The 15,458-nt window shown below is 44.5% G+C and overlaps 1 protein-coding gene across 1 annotated transcript in view; it reads right to left on the bottom strand.

The window, feature by feature from the left end:
• The window catches only part of ZNF521 (zinc finger protein 521), a 264,494-nt gene that overhangs the window by 247,232 nt on the left and 1,804 nt on the right, over positions 1–15,458 (bottom strand). The window lies entirely within an intron of this gene.

The raw sequence follows: 15,458 nt of genomic DNA, 5'->3' as shown, positions 1-15,458 counted from the left end.
TCCCCTGTGGGGACAGGCTGGGAGAGCTGAGGCTGTTCAGCCTGGAGAAGGATCTGGGGAGGCCTCAGAGCAGCCTTCCAGTACCTGAAGGGGGCTACAAGAAAACTGGGGAGGGACTTTTTACAAGGGCTTGTAGTGACAGGGTGAGAGGCAATGGATTGAAACTGGAAGAGGGGAGACTGGGACTGGAGGTTAGGAAGAAATTCTTTAGAGTGAGGGTGGTGAGACACTGGAACAGGTTGCCCAGGGAGGTTGTGGATATCCCCTCCCTGGAGGTGTTCAAGGCCAGGATGAGGCCTTGAGCAACCTGGGCTGGTGGGAGGTGTCCCTGCCCATGGCAGGGGGTTGGAACTGGATGATCTTTAAGGTCCCTTCCATTCTATTTTATATGAGATTCATACTGCCACCATCTACAGGTAGATATTAAGCATGATTAGACAGATTAATCACAAGGCAGAAGGCAAATTTAAGAGCTAGTTCTAGGAGGTGCTGAGGATCCTCTAACTCTATTAAAGTCAATGGATTTTGAAGATGTTTTGCACTTTGCAGTGATGTGCTGTGGAAATACATCTCCATAGGGGTTCGGTGAGGATACAAAACTGAAATTGAAGAAGTTACAGAGCAGTATCACATGCAGGATTGCATGTCAATGCATCACCTGCCAGGGCTACACCTCCCTCTGCTGCTTCTTCTCTCCACATACCATTGGTGCTCCATGACTCACCTTTTAAACTCTCCTGGCTGACACAGGCAAGCACAGGAATTAATGCCTGCCTACACCACATGGAAGCAGCAATTCAATATTGAGTTGCTGGAGTGTGTCCAGAGAAGGGCAACAAAGCTGGGGAAGGGTCTGGAGAACAGGGCTGGGGAGGAGCAGCTGAGGGAACTTGGGGTGTTTAATGTGGAGAAAAGGAGGCTGAGGGGAGACCTCACTGCCCTCTACAGCTCCCTGACAGGAGGTTGCAGTGAGTTGGGAGTTGGTCTCTTCTCTCCAGTATCAGGTGATAGGAGGGGAGGAAATGGCCTGGAATTGTGCCAGGGAAGATTTAGGTTGGTATTAAGAAAAATTTCTTCACTGCAGGAGGGGTCAGGGATTGGAACAGGCTGCCCAGGAATGTGGTGGAGTCTCCATCCCTGGAGGTGTTCAAGAAAGGTGTGGCCATGGCACTTGGGGACATGGTTTAGTGGCCATGGTGGTGCTGTGTGGAAGGTTGGACTTGATGATCTTAAAGGTTCCAACCAAAATAATTCTATGGCTATGATTTCAGTATGCTTCTTAATGGCTTTGAAGATAACTGGCATTCATAGAAGTTCAGAACTACTACAAGAGTAGTGTTGGCTGAACAGCTTCACCTAGCACCAGCACACATCTATCAAACAGAAAATTCATTCTTATTTTGACCCCAAAACATACAAGCCCCCAACAACTTCAGTGTGAGAAGTGGAAAAAGAAACGTACTTGCACATCAAAATTTCCAAAGTCTACACTCCAGAACTCCACTGAAAATTACTTCTGTGTAGCCACAACAGTACAGAAAAAACCCAACAATTAATCATACACACGAGTATTTGTATTTCTGATTTGTTTTCCACACACCCCTTCTCTTACTCCTACCCTCCTCCAGCACTGGAACAGTATTCTCTTGATACTGAAAATTATTATTTTCCTTAAAAGATTCCTCTTATATAAAACATTTTGCTTCTTGCTCTTTCCAGAGGACAAAGCCCCTCAAAGCATTCATGTTTTTTACTCCTCTCTTTAGTGTAGCCCACTACTGAGCTTGGGAATTTTTTTCCCCCTAATGTTCTTCTTGTAGAAAGCCTGAATTAAAAGTTCCCAATTAAACTGCAGTTGTTGGAAAATATTATTCTTACACTAAAATAAAATACTTTCCTAGGCAGCACATAAAAGTAATAAATACACTTAAGTGGAAAGAAATTACGCTGAAGAAATCCTTTGGATATTCTTCCAACCCTTGATCTCAGGGATGACAGTGTCCAAATGTGACAGTCCAAGGATGTCCAGGCTTACAGAACATTATGTGCTGAGAAGCCAGGAGATGTCCTTTCCTGCAGCAGAGGGAGAATTCCACACAAACCCCAAAGCTAAGGTTGAGGAGGGATATCTTGTTCTGGATACCTGAAGTAGCAGATTAATGAATCCTGCCCTGAATGTTACCTTTGCCTCCTTCATTGTGCATCTTGTACCAGGTTAAGCCACACTGACATATACTCAGATTTTTGTATTACAGTAGACTATGAATCATGGAATCGTGAAATCATTTTGGTTGGAAAAGATCTTCTCAGATCATCCAGTCCAACCATCCTCTAAGTCTACCATGGCTGGGGCTAAACTATGGCCTCAGCACATCTCTGCCTCTTTGACACATCTCCAGGGATGGGCAATCAATCACCTCCCTGGGCAGCCTATTCCAGTCCTTGAGAATCCTTTCAGGGAAGAAGTTTCTTCTCCTATCCAACCTAAACCTCCCCTGGTACAATCTGAGGCCATTTTCTCTTGTTTTTTGCAGCCCTTCTCTGGTCCTGCTCTAGCCCCTTAATGTCCTTCTTGGAATCAGGGGCCCAAAACTGAACCCAGTCCTCAAGGTGTGGCCTCATCAGTGCTGAATCCAGGGGAACAATCACTTCCCTGCTCCTCCTGGCCACACTATTGCTGATCCAGGCTAGGATGCTGGTGGCCTTCTTGGCCATCTGGGCACATAGTGGCTCATGTTTCAGCTGGCTGCTGACCAACACTCTGAGGTGGTGTTGCCCAGTTCTCTGCTGGGCAGTTTCCAGCCACTCTGCCCCAAGCCTGAAGCATTCATGGGGTTGTTGTGACCCAGTTGCAGGACCTAGCACTTAGCCTTGTTGAAGCTCATACACTTGGCCTTGGCCCATCGATCCAGCATGGCCAGATCTCTCTGTATGGGATCAGTGTCTAATAACTTATTCCATATGAGAGTACAATCTATTTCTTATAGTACTTTCCTCCAAAGAGTCCTAAAGCTTTTTATAAACCTCAGGTAACTCCCAGGCATCCCTAAGACTCTCTCTTGTGCCATGTACCAGACTATAATGGATCTCAGAGTCAAACTGAGGACCATGGCAACAATTAGCAAAGCAAGAAGGAATCTCTCTTAGTACCAGCGTCAGGGCTTCCAGCTGTCCTGCCTGCCCCACCCTGAGTACCCCACTTCTATTCCTAACAATAGGACTGTGGGCTTGTGTTGGAAGGGACCTAAAAGATCATCCAGTTCCAACCCCCTGCCATGGGCAGGGACACCTCCCACTAGACCAGTTTGCTTAAGGTCTCATCCAACACAGCCTTGGATGCCTCCAGCAAGGGAACATCCACAACCTCCCCTGGGCAACCTGTTCTAGTGTCTCACCACCCTCACTGCAAAGAATTTCTTCCTCATCTCCAGTCTCAATCTCCCCTCTCCCAGCTCAAAGCCATTGTCCCTCATCCTGTCATTCCATGCCCTTGTCAAAAGTCCCTCCCCAGCTCTCCTGGATCCCCTTCAGTTACTGGAAGGCTGCTCTAAGGTCTCCCTGCAGCCTTCTCTTCTGCAGGCTGAACAGCCCCAACTCTCACATCCTGTCCCCATAGGGAAGATGCTCCAGTCCTCTGATCATAGAATCCAGTCCATTTTGAGGCAAGGCAGAAGTTAGGAAGCTAAGATAAATTTTGAGGCTAATTACCAAACACAGGACTCAACACAAATGCCTTCACGGTGACTCCTCTCAGTACAGTGCAGCTCTGTACCACCTAAGCTTTCTTACTCTCTCTGAGGGACACAGCTAAGAATTTCTGGCACTCCCACAGACCTATATTTTCAACTGTGCTTAGAAAACAGGAAATTCATTAAACACTGTCTACAAAAGCCTCAACTCAGCAAGTGAGAGCAACTTGAATCGAAGTGACGCATGGATCACAGAGCCTCAAAGTAACCATTACACAAGCCTGCAGACAGCTGATGAAAGGGAGGGCCATGAGGACCTCCAGTAAAGGTTACTGTAGATGATCATTGCCTTTGAAAGTTAAGTCATTTATTTATGTGTCTAAAATGAGGCACTTAAATGGAGGTGTTTGGGTTGTCTGACACCATTCCAACACCAAAACAAAATACAGCTGCCTGCTTTTAGCTCTGTTACCTAAAGACATACATTTATCTGAGGCAAAAAAAAAAAAAAAACCCACACCTCCTTTTCAACTGAGCTTGTCCCTGATTTACCACAGCTCTCCATCTATGGTGTACCAGGGCTTCCAGAGTTTCTTCAGGATCCTTTCAGAGTTTCTTCCTGATCCTTTCAGAGTTTCTTTCTGATCCTTTCAGAGTTTCTTTCTGATCCTTTCAGAGTCTCTGCTCTCTTCTAGATGACTTTGTCTCATGCAGAATAACAATTTGGTGCACACCCACAAAGCCTCAAAACTAGAGAGGGGACACTGCATGAGAGTTGCCAGAAGTTGTGCTCAGATGCCACTCAGGGCAGGCACTAGCTATGGTTTTATCATCCAGGCTTTCTCAGTGCTGTGCAGTTCCATGCTGCAATCAAACCAAAGCCTCATCACAGCTGGTTAGTGGAGGACCAGATACTCTCCTGCCTGCCCTGGCTTTGGGCAGTGCTGTGGGCAGGTTCTTCAGGGTTTACATCCCCTTCCCTGGTTGCTACAAGGTGCTGGCAGAAAATGCATGAGTCGAAATACCTCTTCCTTTCCCCCTCTTGCCCACATCCACTGCTGAGCTCACGCACCCAGGATGTGGGTGGCACCAGCTCAACTCTTTTCTTTGTCAGAAGGATCTGTAGTCGTGTCATGAGCTTCCTAAGAAGGAGCACTCACCCTCAGACTAGAGGTGCAAGAATTAAGATGATCCCTTGTCCTTGTGGTTAGAGCACCCACATGCATCGTGGGACACATGGGCTCCTGTTCTAATTCACTAATTCACATCAGAAATAAGATTGCTTTTAAGTACTCTGCAGACCAGGACCCAGGTTTTTTCTTTCTCTACTGATGCTCAAGCCCTTCCAGCTATGAGTCTTGTGTTTGAGCACTCTTCCTCACCCTCTTGTCCAACATTTAATCACATTTTTGATAAGGGAAATGTCATTAACAAAAAGAAAAGGGCAACTCACACTCATAGCACAACATGCTGCTGTGTAATGACTGATGTAGTCCTTGTCAGATACAGGTTCAAACACCCTTAAACAAAGCACAGGACAGAACCCCTGCCTGTCACATCCTAGCAGAGCAAGCAACTTTCCCTCTTCAGTAAAGGAGAGAGGAAGAGCAGGAGCACAACCCCTGAGTTCCTTCTCATCTGAGTAGAAAGGTCTCTTGCCTCCAAAGAGCTGGAGCAGATGACTGCCATTGGATATGACTGCCACCTGGACCCAGGGAGGACTAAAATACACCATTCTTGCCAACATTTTCATACTGGCTCCTTAAGGTACTTCCTACCCAACAACATTCACAAACTGCTAACCCACTTATGAGTTATATGCATTCAGTCATAGAACCATAGAGCTGTTGAGGTTGGAAGAGACCTTTGATATCATCAAGTCCAAGTGCTCCCCACCACCACCACTACACCACATCCCTCAGCACCACACCCATGCATCTTTTAAATACTTCCAGAAACAGTGACTCCACCACCTCCCTGGGCAGCCTATTCCAGTGCCTGAGAACTCCTTTTGGGAAGAAATGTTTCCCAATATCCAACCTGAACCTCCCCTGGCACAACTTCAGCCTGTTTCCTCTTGTTCTGTCTTGTTTCATGTGAGAAGAGGCCAGCCCCCACCTCTCTCCAACCTCCTTTGTGGTAGTTGTACAGGGCAAAGAGGTGTCCCCTCAGCCTCCTCTTCTCCAGACCAAACAGCCCCCGTTCCCTCAGCCATTCCTCATGAGACTTGCTGTGGTCAAGCAGCCTGGTGCAAGGTGACAGCTCCAGTAAGTAACCAGGCACCTGTAAACCAAGCAGGGCAGCACTAGCACCTTGCAGCACACAAGACCTTGGGTTTGGACCTAGCCTTAGCGATGTCTGATCTTTCTGCACTGATGTATGCTTCAGACTGGTGAGTGAATCTCCTGCTCAGCAGATTCACCAGAAATCACAAACCAAACCTTTCCCTGTGCTCTAGCTCTTTCTAAGTCAGGTAACATAGGCCCTCCCCAGAGGCTGATAGCAACCCATTTCCTTCTCCCACCTTCAGAGTGAAAATGTTACATCAGGCATGGATCTTGACATCCTGTTGTCCTGGAACCACTGAATCAGAAAGTTCCTTCCTCATAATTGTATTCTTTGGAGGTGGAAAATAATTAACTTCCCCATCCCCCACTCCTTTCCTACTGCCACTTATCAAAGTTATAAATTCACTTGACTCTGTCTGGCAAAACAAACAAACAAACAAACAAAAAAAATCCCACCAACAACCAAACAAAACCCAATCAAAACAACCCAGCCATCATAATTCAGTGCCAGAGAAAGTTCTGTTGATCAAAGCACAGCCTGGTCTTCCCAAGGACACTGCCTCACTACATCACATCATCCAGTCCAGCAACACAGCAGGTATTTTATTTTTGTTTGCAAAGTTCCTTTCTAGAAGGTAATGAGTCAATAATGGCAGCTGAACTTGATAGGTTACCTAAAAAAGTGAACATAAAAAAAAACCACAACAAAACCAACCAACAAAAAAAATTAATGAATTATCACATAACTCCTTGTTTGAAATCCATTTTCCTGGCAAAACACAACCTAATAATAGTAGAGTTTCAGAGACTGTACACAAAAGCCATCTATTGTGCAGCTAACCAGCACATTTCAACTTAAGCATGCAGTTAACCAGCATGTTCAGATTTAAACATGCTGCTAACCAGCTCTTCTCAACATGCAGTTAACCAGCACATTCAGATACAAACATGCTAACCAGCTCTTCTCAACATGCAGTTAACCAGCACATTCAGATACAAACATGCTGCTAACCAGCTCTTTTCAACATGCAGTTAACCAGCACGTTCAGATACAAACATGCTGCTAACCAGCTCTTTTCAACATGCAGTTAACCAGCACATTCAGATACAAACATGCTGCTAACCAGCTCTTTTCAACATGCAGTTAACCAGCATATTCAGATACAAACATGCTGCTAACCAGCTCTTTTCAACATGCAGTTAACCAGCACATTCAGATACAAACATGCTGCTAACCAGCTCTTTTCAACATGCAGTTAACCAGCACATTCAGATACAAACATGCTGCTAACCAGCACTATCCAACATGCAGTTAACCAGCACATTTGGACTTCAACATGCTCTCAGTCTTCCACACAGTGCAATCACAGATTGCACTGGGTTGGAAGGAACCCTCAAAGGTCATCTTGTCCAACCCTCCTGCAGTCAGCAGGGACACCTCCAACTACAGCAGGCTGCCCAGGGCCACAATCCTGAGTGTCTGCCTGAGAAGCAGGAGAGGGACCATGCACTTCCTGCTGCTGAGAACAGCATTCCTCTTCCAGGTTATTGTGAATAAGTTCTCCAAAATTGGGGTTTGGGAAGGAGGGGAAACACCACCACTCTCACTGTCAACATCCTGTCCATTCATCCTCAGGGGGAAAAAAAAAAAAAAGGTGTTTTGCTTCAGTCAAGAGGCTGATTAACTAATGACTAGTGGTGTTTGAAGAAGGCTCACTAGTTACTGGCACTTTCTTTTGATTAACTAACGACTACTGGTGTTTGAAGAAGGCTAACTAGTTATTGGCACTTTCTTTTGATTAACTAATGACTGGTGCTGTTTGAAGAAGGGTAAGTAACTAGTTACTGACACTTTCTTTTGATTAATGATTAGTGGTGTTTGAAGAAGGGTAACTAACTGGTTACTGACACTCTCTTTTGATTAAATAATGACTAGAGGTGTTTGCACCTCTAGTTACTGACACTTTCTTTTTAAAGAACCATAGGAAGACTAGCACATAAAGAAAGAAGAAGGAAGGGGGAGTCACTACACCAACAGATACATAGATGACTTTAACAAACCCTGAAGAACTAAGAATCCAACCCTTAAAAAGAAAAATTGCACCTAATTGCACCTGTATTTAAAAGTGAAAGTATCAGATGAATCACTACTCAACAAACACCCCTTTGGCTTGCTCCTGTCATAACAAAGAAAGGGTGAAAACACATCTCCCCCAAACCTAACCTCTCACTGGGCATTAATTGTGCAGAATTGCTAAGTAATGAGCCTCCAACCCTTCTGAGCACACTTTATACAGATCCAACGGCACAAAGCAAAGTTGCAGCATAGCATCAACTGCATCACTCCAGCTAAAGGAAATTCTAAAAGGCTCAAACATGCACCCAGCAGAGCATGGATAACCTTCTGATAGAGTAAATCCAGGAAAAGGAGAGGTAAAAAAAAATCCTCTGCATAATTTTCTTGATAATTATGTGTTACAGAAAGAGGGGAAAAAAAAAAAAGTATTTGAATGTGCAGGAATGTGAAATGGGAAGGGAGGGGGGAAACCGTGACCAGTGTTAATTGGTATTGTCAATACCGAGACCAGTGGTGCTGGTTTAAAAATCCACTGGAAGAGGGCAATTGTGTGCACAGAAGGACATAGAACAGATTTTGGTGCTTTGTTTTGTTTTTTTTTTCCTTTTTTTTTTTTGGGGGGGGGAGGGTGTCTTGAATAAGAGGGCTGAACGAAAATGTTAATTAGAAATTGTAGTAATAAGGATACCCCCAAGATCAGCCCTATCTCTTTTGCTACAGCATAGTCCCTAGGCATACAGCTAACTACTCCTTGATCATTATCCTGGCTAAAACTAAAGCTACTGAAGTTAAGGAGACCTCATATCTAACAGAATTTCTTTCATCTCTAATAATTGCTAAACTAGCATAATTACTCATACTTGAGGTGAAAGAGAGCCCAAGTTGTCTAAAATTCAAGTTAAAAAAAAAACAAAACCAAAGCTGATCGCTTCTTTTGGCTTTTGCACATTCATCTTTTGTTAGGATCCTATGCCAAGCGTTGCATTATGATTTTAAAGTGTTTAAAAGCTTCTCTTGTGCTGTCTGACTTCTGTCAAGAAAGCAACTACAAAACTTTAATGCCTCGTAGCAACACACTCTAGAATGTCTTTGAAAACAGATAGGATCTTAGAGGTCTTTTCCAAATGAAACCATCCTATGTACATTTTTACAGCACCTAATAAAACAAGCCCGGTCCTTCACAGATCTGTATGTTGCCCCTTCAGGGATCCACAGGTAAATATAAGGTGGTTCTGATTTAAGTGAAATAGTACGTTTTCCCCACCCCACATCCCCAGGATTGAATTTAAGCTCAGGTAGCCCTAAAGGAACCAAAGGAAATGGTAAAATACAGCTGGGAAAAGATGCTGAGAGGTCTGTCTCCCGATATCAGTATTTATACAGTATTTTAATCAGTCTAAAGAAAAAACAACTACAAATATCTTCAGTGTTTTACACAGCAAAAAAAGCACTGAATCCATATGGTCTACATAAAAAAGGGAAAAAAACAGCTCTCCTAGATCCTTTCCTCATTTACAATTATTCAAAAGGAAGGCTTTTCCAAAATGTAGGAGTTTCAAAGTACTGAGTCGTGGTTCGGAGCAAAGAAATGAGAGCTACTAAAGCAGCTGTAAATTAGGCTGAATGAATTGGAAAGCAACATAAAGCCTTTCAAGACATCTTAGATCATGGTGGATAACGTTATCCTACACGTTAGATAAGTGCCTCCATGCTGACAGCTTCCCTTGTTACACAAGTTAACAGCAACTCAGGAAAATCAAATCAACCCAAACCAAACACACGGCACTTCCAAGCCTCTCAAGATTATCTCTGTCACAAGATTTCACCTTTATAAACTAGAAGTGCAACCACAAGCTCTTTAGATGTAGATCTTTAGGTGCTCCCTTGTATCTGTACCTAAGTAGACAGTGATGGTCAATATAACTCATACTGACCCCCAAAATTAGGGGGTAGCATCGCTGTAACCCTACAGCTAACCAAGACCAACAATACCACTACATACTGCCAAAGGCAATCAATAGTCCTAAAGGTTGGGAATGGTTTTGTTGTTTAGGGATTTTTTTGTTGTTGTTTAATATATACAGAAGCCAGGGCATGCCTTGGCAAGTCAAAAAGAGCAGACTATAAATAGTCTGCATTATAAAAAGATGCTAATCTTAAATCCTCTTTGTAATTTGGGTTTTCTTCGTGGGCTCTTTTATGTTTGGTATCTTAATTTTTGCCCTTTTTTGGATGGCCAAATAGAAGCCAGCAATCCACTCACGCATCAAACAGATGTTTTTGCTTTTCAGGCCAAATGGAATCTTACGAATTTTTTTTTTCTTCCCTCCCTATAAAACAATGATGCCAAAATAACACAGTTCCTGAAAACGCCTGTTCAGAAGAAGTTCTGTGGGCCGGTAATGGGGAAAGTTTAAGTCAAGTTCACAGAAATCATGCCGATACTAATTGCTCTTTTTGTTTGTGATGGATTGATTATAGGCTAATCAGCAGACAACCTAATGACTTTGAAGTCTAGTTCATGCAATTTAGAAGCCAGGGTGGGTTGGGGCTGAGAATAAACATTCAAATAGTTGACAGGTACAGAGAAACATAAAGGCTGCAGTTTGAAGGGAATGCAAACATCAGATTGTCTCTGAGCCACTACTGCTGTTAAGATTTTTGTTTTAACACACTGCTGCTCTGCCTTCCTTGGTACTACACCACCCCACCTGCACTTCTGCACAAGAAACATCCTTTAGCTTCAACTTTATGATGAGAAAACAATTAAAACACAAGGTACATTTACTCAGCCTGCCAAAGACTCTGCCTCAACTGAGCTGCAGCTAAAAATTAAGTCAGGATGGAGAGAGCACCCAGGCGTGCTCAAAAAGAGGGAACAACTTTTAAGAGCCACTCTGGGCTTGCCAAAATATTTCAAGAGACAAACCTTCTATAAGCTGAACACAGATATGTAAAATCTAGCCGATAAATTTTTCCTTCTCATCTTCCTAGGAGCTAACAATCATTTTATTTCTGCAGTCGAACGTGGGATACAAAATTACAGCGAGGAAAAAATTGCTTTGAAGGAATAACAAAGTATTTTTATGTTTTGGGGTTGTTGTTTGTTTTTTTTTTTTCCCAGACAGAAATTGCTTTCTGAGATTAGCGCTTCCATTAGGCACATGGGGCTGGTCTAGTTTCCTTCTGCTGGTTCATCTAATACCTACAATTTCAGTAATTTTCAGGGGTGACTTTAGCATCATGAATATCACTCAAGTTGAGCTTGGAGAACCCTGGGTTTAACATTTAGTAGGAGGACGTTTTCATGCAGGTTGGTACAAACAAACACCTGGCTTCCTTTGCAAGTGACAATATTTTCCTAACTTTGTTTCTAAACAAAGTTTCTCATCAAAAGCAGGCAGTAAGGGCGAAAGAAAAAACTCAAGCCCTACCAAAACTAAAAGCCCAGAAACGGGAAGGGAAGCAGGGAGAAGGCAGTCAGTAACCTGAGTGTGATATCTAGAAAGGATGTCAAGCCACAAAAAAAGATTTACCATGCCAATGGCCAAGTGAAACAAGACACAAGCGAGATGCTCTCCTCTCCTTCCTTGCTGTCTCATCCCAGCATGGTTTGACATAGGGAAAAGGCACTGCCCTTGGGTGCAAGGTGTTCAAGGAGTCATAGCAATTGCCCTTCCTCAATACCCTTTCAGAGGCACAGTGGCTCTTCTGGGGCTTACACACAGGTATCGGATCTCCGACTTAGCCTTCCCCACCTGCTTTCCTCACGCTGCCCTCGCTCTCCCTCTATCAGGTGATTTTGATCAGGTCAATGATACCCAACAGATTTTTAAATTTATATTTTTTTTTCCAGAAACTAACCAAGGAAATAGAATAAATTAATCAGTAGAATGAAATATAGGTCAGGACTGATGAGTTTGATGCAACTGATCCCTCCTCTGCCTAAAAGAAGCCAACAGCTGAACTTTAATTCCTCCTTTCTACAGTAAAACAAGATATTCAAGTCACAGTTTTTCAGAGAGTTAAATAATTTACTCTCCTTTTGAGACTCCTTTCCCCCCCACCCTCCCTACTACAACCCCCGTAGTATATTTGTAACAGAGACAGTGCTTTTTACAGATAGCAATTACAACCTTCTTTTTCCTTGGAATGATGTTTTTATTACTCTTAAATTGTGAAGGGATTATTGAATGTTAGTCATGGCTTTTTTCCTTCCTAGGTCCAAATCTGAGATGAAATCCTCCCCACGAGCTGGGGGACAGGCAGGTCAAAGTTGGCAGGAAACCAACACGGGGAAAAAAAAAAGGAAAAAAAAAAAAAGAGACATAAAAATAAATAGAACATAGAAAGTAGGGCACTTTAAAAAAAAATGTATATTTTCAAGAAATAGAAGTCGTTAGCAAGTTCTTAGCACCCACCATTTCTGATCAACATTAGTTTCATGCATTCAACATCAAAACCTCAATTGTCATTTTGTTTTAATGTATTTACCTGCCTCCTATCAGTATTCCCCTAAGATCTAAGTTTCAAATTAAGTTATCAAAAGTGACAGACATATCAAAAATATCTCCTCTCTCTTCCCCCCAGAAAGGGTTGCTAAGTACATGACAAATTGGAAACATAACCTGTAACTCTGTATTTTATTTAGATGTTAAAACAGCGCTCGCAAGTTTAAAATCACTCATTTACATACAGTCACAGAGCAGGTTTTCAGGGAAGCTATTTTAGATATTGTTTATTTTTAAACTGCAAAACTCTATTTGTGTACTGACTAAATCAGCAAGACTTAAGAAATGAGGCATTTAAATCAAGGCTGCACTGGAGGTACAGCTGAAATCCTCCTTGCAGCTTTGCCTTTTTTTTTTTTTTCTTTTTTTTTTACTTACAGCTTTTGTTTGTTCACTCAGAATGAAGATGTAATAACTGATGGGCAGCCTCTTATCAGTGGATTTAAATGCTAGGTCCATACAAGCACCCTCCAACTTCGCAGAGGAATCACGTTATCAAGCCTTTTCAGGGCTCTTACAAACAGGCTGCTTTCACAACATTATTAATCGCCTCAGAAAAACTGACATGATTCAAGGAAAAATAAAACCAGGGGAAATGAAAAAGATGATTTGAACAAAGGCCACCAAGAACGATAACCTACCCCCCTAAGGTAATTACTACAGCAATAATTACAGATGATGATTGATTTACTGCCTGGGTTTTGGTTGAAAAATAGTAAATAAGACTCTGGAAAGAAATCTCTGTCACCTCTATCCTGAGCATTAAGCGGTTTCCTTAAGTCAGGGGCTCATTGTCAGCAAATCCAAGCTGCTCCATCTGAGTCATACTATGTTGCTGGTTTCTCATTTTAGGGACTCTCGGGCTACTGGTGCAGAAAGAAGGCAAAGCCCATACCTCCACATAAAATGGAAGATCTAGCTTTTTGGGTTCAATTGTGATGTTTATGGGGAAGACATTTGAAGCAAACCTCCTTTCTGTAGCACACCTAACAAATAACCACAAGCACAACAAGCTCAATTTCTAGCAGGAGAACAATTTCCTCTATCTGCAAATTAATTCTGAACATTTATTCCTTTGCACTTAACTAGTTGGAGATCTAAGACTGCCCTCCAGTTAAAGTTTCCCAGCATCTCTTTTTTTTTTTTTTCAAATATAGCTAATTGCTCACTCTTACTGGCCCCAAAACTCTTATGCACGAGTAAATAAATCCTCCCTGGGAAGCTTGGAATATCAGTGCATGCTCGAGCAACAGAAGTTTCATTGTGCTATCACTTTAAAAGGTAAGGGGAAGAGCGGCTCATCTGTTCTTCAGGAGATGCCAAACAAAAGCACTACTGAACCGCACAAACTTTGGTAAACTAGATACAGGAACAGCAGGTAAAGCAGTAAATTCAAGGCATCCTTTATTCCCTTTATAAAATATCTGGAGAGTTTAAAAGAAAAAACAAATCAAATAAATAAATAAAAAGAAACAAAAAAAATTAAATCCCGCTCTAAAGCTCACTTAAATCAACAAGAGGATTTTGGAAAGGGAACTCCTGGAAAGAGCTGTTTCAAGCAGAGATGTGGTGCTGAGGGACATGGTTTAGCACCAGACTTGGTGGAGTTAGATCATGGTTGGAATCGATGATCTTAAAGGTCTTTTCCAACCCAAAGGATTCTATGATTCTAAGGAGGTTTGTGGATTGCTTGTTGTTTTGGTTTTTTGTTGGTTGGTTGTTTGCTTGCTTTGTTGGTTTGTTTTTTTGTTTTTGTTTTTGGTTTGTTTTTTTTTTGCCAGGCCCTCCAGTCCATAAAGCAGACCTGGCTGCCGCTTTCTAACTAAGGAACTGCGCTAGCTTCCATCACCTCGCTCCCGGAGCACGCCAGCCCAGCCGAGAGGAAAACAAGGCCCTGCCGCCAGGCTCAGGATCACCGGCCGGAGTTCGCCGAGCGCGGGCAGCCCCCCGGGCCGCACAAGTTCCCCGCAGCTCCGCAGGCCTTTCCCACCCCCGCACCTCCGCCCCCCCTTCAAAAAGTAGACAACTTAAGAGATGTTCTGACCTGACGCAACCCAGGCTTTATTCAACTTCACTGCAATGTACAGACCAACCCGGGAGGAACGCGCCCATCCAGACAGAGATGTTTATGTGAGGTGACAGCCACCCTCAGCCTCCTTCCCCGCTCGCAGCCGGGGAGAAGCCCCTGCGCCCGCTCGGCCGCCGAGGCCAACGGCTCCCTGCTCCTAGGGGGTCGGCTAACGGCTCCCGACCCCCTGAGGGAGGTGGTGGAGGGGCGGCCAACGGCTGCCCGCTCCTCCAAGGGCCCGAATACGAGACACCCCGCGCCGAGAAGGGCTGAGGGGCGGCGGCGAGGGGCCCGCCGGGCCGGCGGGGGGCGGCCGCGCCAGGCCGCGCTGGGCGGGGGAGGAGGGGGCGGCCGGGCCGGGACGTTGCCGGCCCCGCCACAGCCGCACAAACCGCCCTTTGTCCTCCTCCGGGTCCCAGGCTTCCCACCCCCCCTCCCCCGCGCCTCCTCTGGGGGTCCGGGATGAGTGTCTACGACTTGGGGATCAAGGTACCCCTTTCTCACAGCCGCTCCCCCGCTCCCCTCACGGATGCCGGGCTATTGATTTGCCCCGCACCCCTCGCACAAGCCCCCTCGGCGGCCAGGGGCCGCTTCACGTGACAGCCGGCGCCACATTCCTCCACAGTCCTAACTCAGTCCGGCCCTCCCCACCCCCAACCGCTCACCCCCAAACTTCCCCTCGCCCGCCGGGACCGCCAGGCACCGAGGACCGAGCCGGGAACGGGCAATCCCGCAACTCCCTTGTTTTTGTTGTTGTTATGATTTATTTAAAAAGCCCAGCTGTTGGCGGGGAGGCTGCGGCTCCGCGCCCGCGGAGGGAGGGAG

This window comes from Indicator indicator, chromosome 31 (genome assembly GCF_027791375.1).
Source record: "Indicator indicator isolate 239-I01 chromosome 31, UM_Iind_1.1, whole genome shotgun sequence".
Classification (NCBI taxonomy): domain Eukaryota; kingdom Metazoa; phylum Chordata; class Aves; order Piciformes; family Indicatoridae; genus Indicator; species Indicator indicator.
The sequence above is the reverse complement of the archived record's forward strand: the minus strand, read 5'-3'. Positions and strand labels throughout refer to the sequence as shown.